Genomic DNA, 6,149 nt, shown 5'->3' on the forward strand with positions numbered 1-6,149 from the left:
TTATTGTTTTTCTTTAAATTTAGTATTTTTAAAATTCTTAGCAGGATGGTAGATTGAAGATTTCTATTACTAAAGTCTGTGTTTACCTAAATGTTTTAAATAATACTTGTTTGTAATTTAATTTACATTATATTTTATAGTCACGCTTATTTTGTGTTGGAGAATTCATTAATATTCTTTATGAGTGGTTAGTTATATGGTGGCTTACAGAGAATTTCTAGAAACATTTCTATTCCATAACCTGAGGTACAATGTCCTATAATTTTGTTTTCAGTGCTGTTGAGGTTATTCTGACTCCTAGTGATCCCATGTACAGCAGAGCAGAACCCTGCCTGGTCTTTGGTGCTATGCTGTCACTTCCCAGCTCTATATCAGACAATGCTCTGCTGCTATTCATAGGGTTTTCATGACCAACATTTTGGAAGTGGGTGGCCAGGTCATTATTCCTTTTCTGTCTCAGTCTAGAAGCTCCATTGAAACCTGTGCACTGTGGGTGACCCTGCTGGTCTTTGAAATGCTGGTGGCGTAGCTTTCTGCATCACGGCAACACACGTCTACCACAGTATGACAACCAACAGATGGGTGGTTTGGTTTCCTGACTGGGAAACAAACCTGGGCCATGGTGATGAGAGCACCAAATCTTAACCACTAAAACAGCAGAGCTGGCTGCCTTATGAGTAGCTATGCTTAAATCCTCTTTTACATGACACAAATCCATGCTTACACATGTTCTGCTTCACGTGATCATCCATAGTATTTAGTCTTTCTCCTCTCATTGAACTTGTACCATTTAATAAAAAGAAAACCTTTGCAATTTTACTGCTTCTCTACCATGAGACTGTGAGCTCTATGAGAGAAGAAAATATGTCTTATGTATTTTTGTATCAAGTTTATTTCCTGGCTCAATGTCTGGTATTGTAGGTGCTTAACAACAATAAAAATATATAGTTGGGGCCGGCCCCGTGGCGTAGCAGTTAAGCGTGCGCACTCCACTGCTGGCGGCCCGGGTTCGGATCCCGGGTGCGCACTGATGCACCGCTTCTCCGGCCATGCTGAGGCCACGTCCCGCATACAGCAACTAGAAGGATCTGCAGCTATGACATACAACTATCTACTGGGGCTTTGGGCAAAAAAAATATATATATATATAGTTGAACAATGAGGGAGAGTATGTCTAATATAAATGTGATAAATTAGTTATAGTTTGCCACAGTATATTTGTTCAAGTCTTAAAAGGAGAAAAATGTTTCTCATATTTTCTATAAAGCACCAACAAGTCTGAATGAAATAATGTTAAGGAGTTCTTAGGATCCATGCTTCAACTTTTCTGTAAATGAATAGACCCTAAGGAACCCCAGAATTGTGGGGGTGTGAAATGATTTTTTAGATTTAATCATCAGAAAGTTCCTCTAGGACGTTATTCTTTGTTTAAAAATAATCGTATTATTATTTCTTTTAAAATTAAATAATATAGGTACCTGGCAAAGAATTTAAAATGTTCAAAAGAGAGTATGAAGAAAATAAGTCTCCTTACTCCTTTGTTCCTCAGACGCCCAATTCTCCTCATCTGAAGCAACCACCATTAACAGTTTCTGGATCTCCTTCAGAAGATAGTCTGCACATTTACATGAAAGGTAGCTACATTCTGCTGCTCACCTTGCTTTTTGCACTCAACAGTATATCTTGGAGATATTACACAACATTACATACAGAGCTATTTTATACTTTATAGAATTGGAGACATAGTATTTCATTGTATGACTGAACCATAGCTCATTTAACTAGTCATCTATCAATGGGAACTTACATTTTTCTCAATATTCTGCTATTACAACAATGCTACAATGAAATATTCTTGTACTTCCATCATTTCCCATATGTATGAGAATATCTATAGGCTAACCTTAGAGGTTGAGTTGCTGGGTTACAGGGCATATGCCTTCTAACTTTTGATAGAAGTTGCCTAATTGTCCTATACGGAGTTTGTAAAACTTAAACTCCCACCAGCTAAGTGTGAGAGAACCCATTTCACCAGCCTCAACCATACAGTGTGCTATCAAACTGCTTGATCTTTGTCACTCCAATAGGTTAAAAATGAAATACTATTGTTAACAAAAATTCAACTGAGTAATTTAAAAGATTGAATTGGCTTTATTGAGCGATTCATGAATCAGGCAGCATCCCATCTAGCAAAGAGAAAGGAGCTCCGTCAAGCTCCAGAAAAGAAAAGATTTTTAAAGGCAGAGAGGGAGCAGAAAAAAGGAAATTATTACAAAAGAATGCATTGTTTTGGACAAGGTCTCCCTCCTAAGGGGAACAGAAGAGATCTATCAGTAAATTTCCTAGTGCCGACCAGGAAATTTCAGATTTGCTCTTTAAAGGTCACATTTCTGAGGGAGGTTGAAACTATAATTAGGTTAGGTGTTAAGTCTTGGTTTGCTGCTGTGGGGCCTAATACAAGTGGCTCCATTTTGGGCCTGTTTTCTCCTTTTCAACACCATTATAGGCTTATTCTGCCTTTACCGTTTTATGGATGAATTAGTGCTCTTTCCATAAGTTTAAGAGACGTTTTTGTATGCTACTTGTTTATATGCTTTTGCTTATTTTCCTATTGGGATATTGTTCTGTCTCCATTCTGTTTACAGAGCTTTATGTATATTAAGGATTCAAACATTGTTTAACTGGCAAATAACTGAAAACTCCTAAATTATTGACAGGCAAATAATTTAGGAGTCCTAAAGATAGAAATATAGGATTAATTACTAAAGAAAAAGTAACCCGGGCTAGTGAAAAGGGTGGTAGAAAGCAAATTTTGTTTTTTATCATTAAAGTTACTATCCCGAGAAAATCACTCCTGAATCCCAATCCTCATTTTCTTCATCGGCAGAATCCGGTAGCTGAATTGGTAAAGACACTTCAATAATAGGATGACTTTCATTCAGGGCCTAGGAGAGAGTTCAAGGAGAACTAGCCCGAGTTACTGATACAAATCCTGAGTAAATATTTTTACTGATCTACAGTGGCTGATCGCCTCTCATTTAAAAAAAATATAGCCTAAATCTGTTTTATGTGGTCCTAGTTTTACCTTTTATTTTACTGTAAAGCAACTCGATCCACCCCACCTTGCTTGCAAGGGTGGAATCCTTGGAAATCTGGAGCTGGTTGCAATGAAAAGCAGGTCTACATCCCAGACTTGTGTTTATATCAGTCCCTGTATCCACTTGTCTGTGATGAGTGGGTTTTTGCATGGTTATGCTACAAGATAGTATTCTGAAAGTGAGGGAAGAAATGAGAATGGATGAACTTAGACATAATAGAAAAGAATTTCTGGTATGGTCATGACTAAGCAGCTTGTATTAAAAAAAGCCTTCCACCAAATCTCTAAAATCTGTGTAAAAACATAAAACGTCCATTTGAAGGCACTAGAGAGCAATCAACACAGGCAGCACTTCAGGAGCTATAATTCCAAGAAGGGAGAGTCAAGGAGATGAGTTCCACGTTCACCTTGGGTGTTTTTCCTTGAAGACATTTGACAGTTAAGTCATTGGGTCAGGAGAGTGTAGGGATATGGAGGCATGCGCGAAAGAATGGGGAAAGGCAGAATAAAGTCTCAGCAGAAAGCACAAGTTTCACTGAACTGAGGAAATAAAGGATTTGGTGTTGGTGGCTGCCAAAGCAGCTGGGGTTTGAGAACCAAATCCTGAAGAGAGGAGGACCACAGAGAAGTGAGGCTCAAAATATGATCAATATCCCTTCAAGTCATTTTTAGATGTCTAAGCCACTCATGTACAAGATGAGATTTCAAGATATCTAGCAGAAAGTGGAAATTGGGAGTCTGAAGAGCTAAGCAGATGTTTCAGAACTCACGGGGTTCAAGGAGTACAGCAATAGGAAGTCAGGACTGTTAAGGTGGAGGGGTCCTGAAACAGTCCAGGCTTGCAGTTGAGATCTCAGAAAGGCTGTGTTCCTGGAGTAAGGGTCACTTTCCTGAAATAAGAGCAAAACTGGAGTAGACTATTTTTACAACAGCTAAAAACAATCCTTATATGAGATCAAAGTGATCTGCTTCTACTCTATCTATTGCAAGAAGAAAATTTAACTTTTGTTGAGCTACTTCACCTATTATCTTTACAATTTTTTAAATATAACGTTCAATTTCCAATTAAAGAAATCAAGGCATGGTAAGAAACGGGACAAATGATCAAGAACCAAGAAAAGAAATAAACAGCAGACACATGTTCACAGGTGATTGAGGGTTTTAGTCAATACTAAGGTGAACAATTATCTGAATAAAACCAGTATTTTTTTAACCTGAAAATAAATTAAAGACAATTTTAGTAAATGTCTGTAGTAAGTCAAATTTTAGGCTCTAATTGCTGAAGAGCCTTTTTATATTCTCAGAGATTTCTGCAGGATCTTTTTCATATCTTTGTTCCTAAGACTATATATCATAGGGTTAATGAGTGGAGTCACGACAGAATAAAACAGAGTCACGATCTTCTGTGTTCCAGCTTCCTGCTCAGTTATTGAGCTCCCATACATGACCAGTATGGAGCCATAAAACAGCGATACTACAGCCAGATGAGATCCACAGGTGGAGAAAGCCTTTCTTCTCCCAGCTGCTGAAGGGACTTGGAATACAGTTCTTAGGACCAGAGCATAGGACGCCATGATGCAGAGAAAGAGAATGATGGTGGGCAGAGGACTTAACGTGGAGAAGACAAGCTCTACCCCAGGAGCTTTTCTGCAAGTGAGAGTGCTAGAAGAGGACCTGGGTCACACAGGAAGTGGTCAATAATCCTGGATCCACAGAAGGACATCTGGGAGACGATGACGATGGGAATCAAGAACCAGAGGAAACCAAGTACCCAGCAGCTGACCACAAGATTGGTGCAGAGACGTCCAGTCATAAGAGTGGGGTAATGGAGAGGCTGACAGATGGCAAGGTATTGATCAAATGCCGTAATAGCCAGGAAAAGCATTCTGTAGCACCCAAGGAGAAGAAAAAGTAGAACTGGAGAAAACACCCAGAGAAGGAGATGACTTTGGTGTCAGAGAGGAAATTGGCCGACATGTTTGGAACAGTGGAGGTGACATAGCAGATCTCCAGGAAGGAGAAGTTGGCAAGCAGGATGTACATGGGAGTGTGGAGTCTCCGATCCCAGAACACAACACAGATGATGGAACCATTGCCCATGAGGGTCAGGAGATAGACAATAGAGAATAGCACAAAGAGGAGGATCTGCCCCTCCCTGGGGCAAGGGAAGCCCAGGAGGATGAAGCCAGTGATAGTGCTGGAGTTGCTGGGGGTGTTGGAGATTTTCATGGGTCTGTGAGCTCTGAAAGGATGAGTAAATATCAAATGACTCTGTATAGACAGATGGAGACCCAGGTTTATATTAAACCATCTTGAGAAAGAAAATAAAGACATATATGAATAGCTTTTTCTCTTTCAAACTGAAATATTGGCCTGGATTGCTTCTTTATTCTTATTCTTATTTTCCTTCTTGACTCAAGAACACTTTTGATTAGAATTGATAAGTTCTTGATGGAGAGTGTTGTACAGGTGTTTGAAAATTATATTAGACTTTACACTTAATAGAGTATCTATCTATTTACCCATGTATCCATTCTCACAAAGATGGAATTTATTTCCTTTTAAGAAGAGGTGAATCATTGCAATTGTGGCAGAAACTGAGTCAGACTATGCAACTGTGCAAACAAGAGCTCATAGAACTTCTTGAATTCCTTCTTTTACATGACTTGTCAAGCTGGCCTTATTTCAAACTAAATGATTAACTTATCAACTTAATAATATTATATACCAAATTCATGTGTAAAACAGTCAAATCAACTAGAGGAAATTAGCCTTAGTTTCTATTATGCTGAAACAGCAATCCTAGCCATCCACAGTAGACCATGGTGAAAGAATTATTAATAGGCCATGTTGAAGCTGGTATGTGCTTACCTGGAAAAGAGATATGAATTTGCCCAGTCTACAGTTATAGATATAATTCTAATCCAGTAATAAAATCCATGGGTATTATTAGTAATACAGAATTCTAAATATCAGTGAGTTTGTAGGGGATGGAAAGCTAAAACTTTGCTCCGTGGCCCCATAAGTACTTGGGAACATCTCCAAACAGAGT

At 38.7% G+C, this 6,149-nt stretch overlaps 1 pseudogene; it reads right to left on the minus strand.

Moving 5' to 3' along the window:
• Positions 1-4,389: 4,389 nt before the first annotated feature.
• On the minus strand, positions 4,390-5,326 carry LOC106800510 (olfactory receptor 11G2-like; annotated as a pseudogene).
• Between the last annotated feature and the right edge of the window lie 823 nt (positions 5,327-6,149).

This window comes from Ceratotherium simum, chromosome 3 (assembly GCF_057802395.1).
Source record: "Ceratotherium simum simum isolate JZ-2026a chromosome 3, ASM5780239v1, whole genome shotgun sequence".
Lineage (NCBI taxonomy): Eukaryota > Metazoa > Chordata > Mammalia > Perissodactyla > Rhinocerotidae > Ceratotherium > Ceratotherium simum.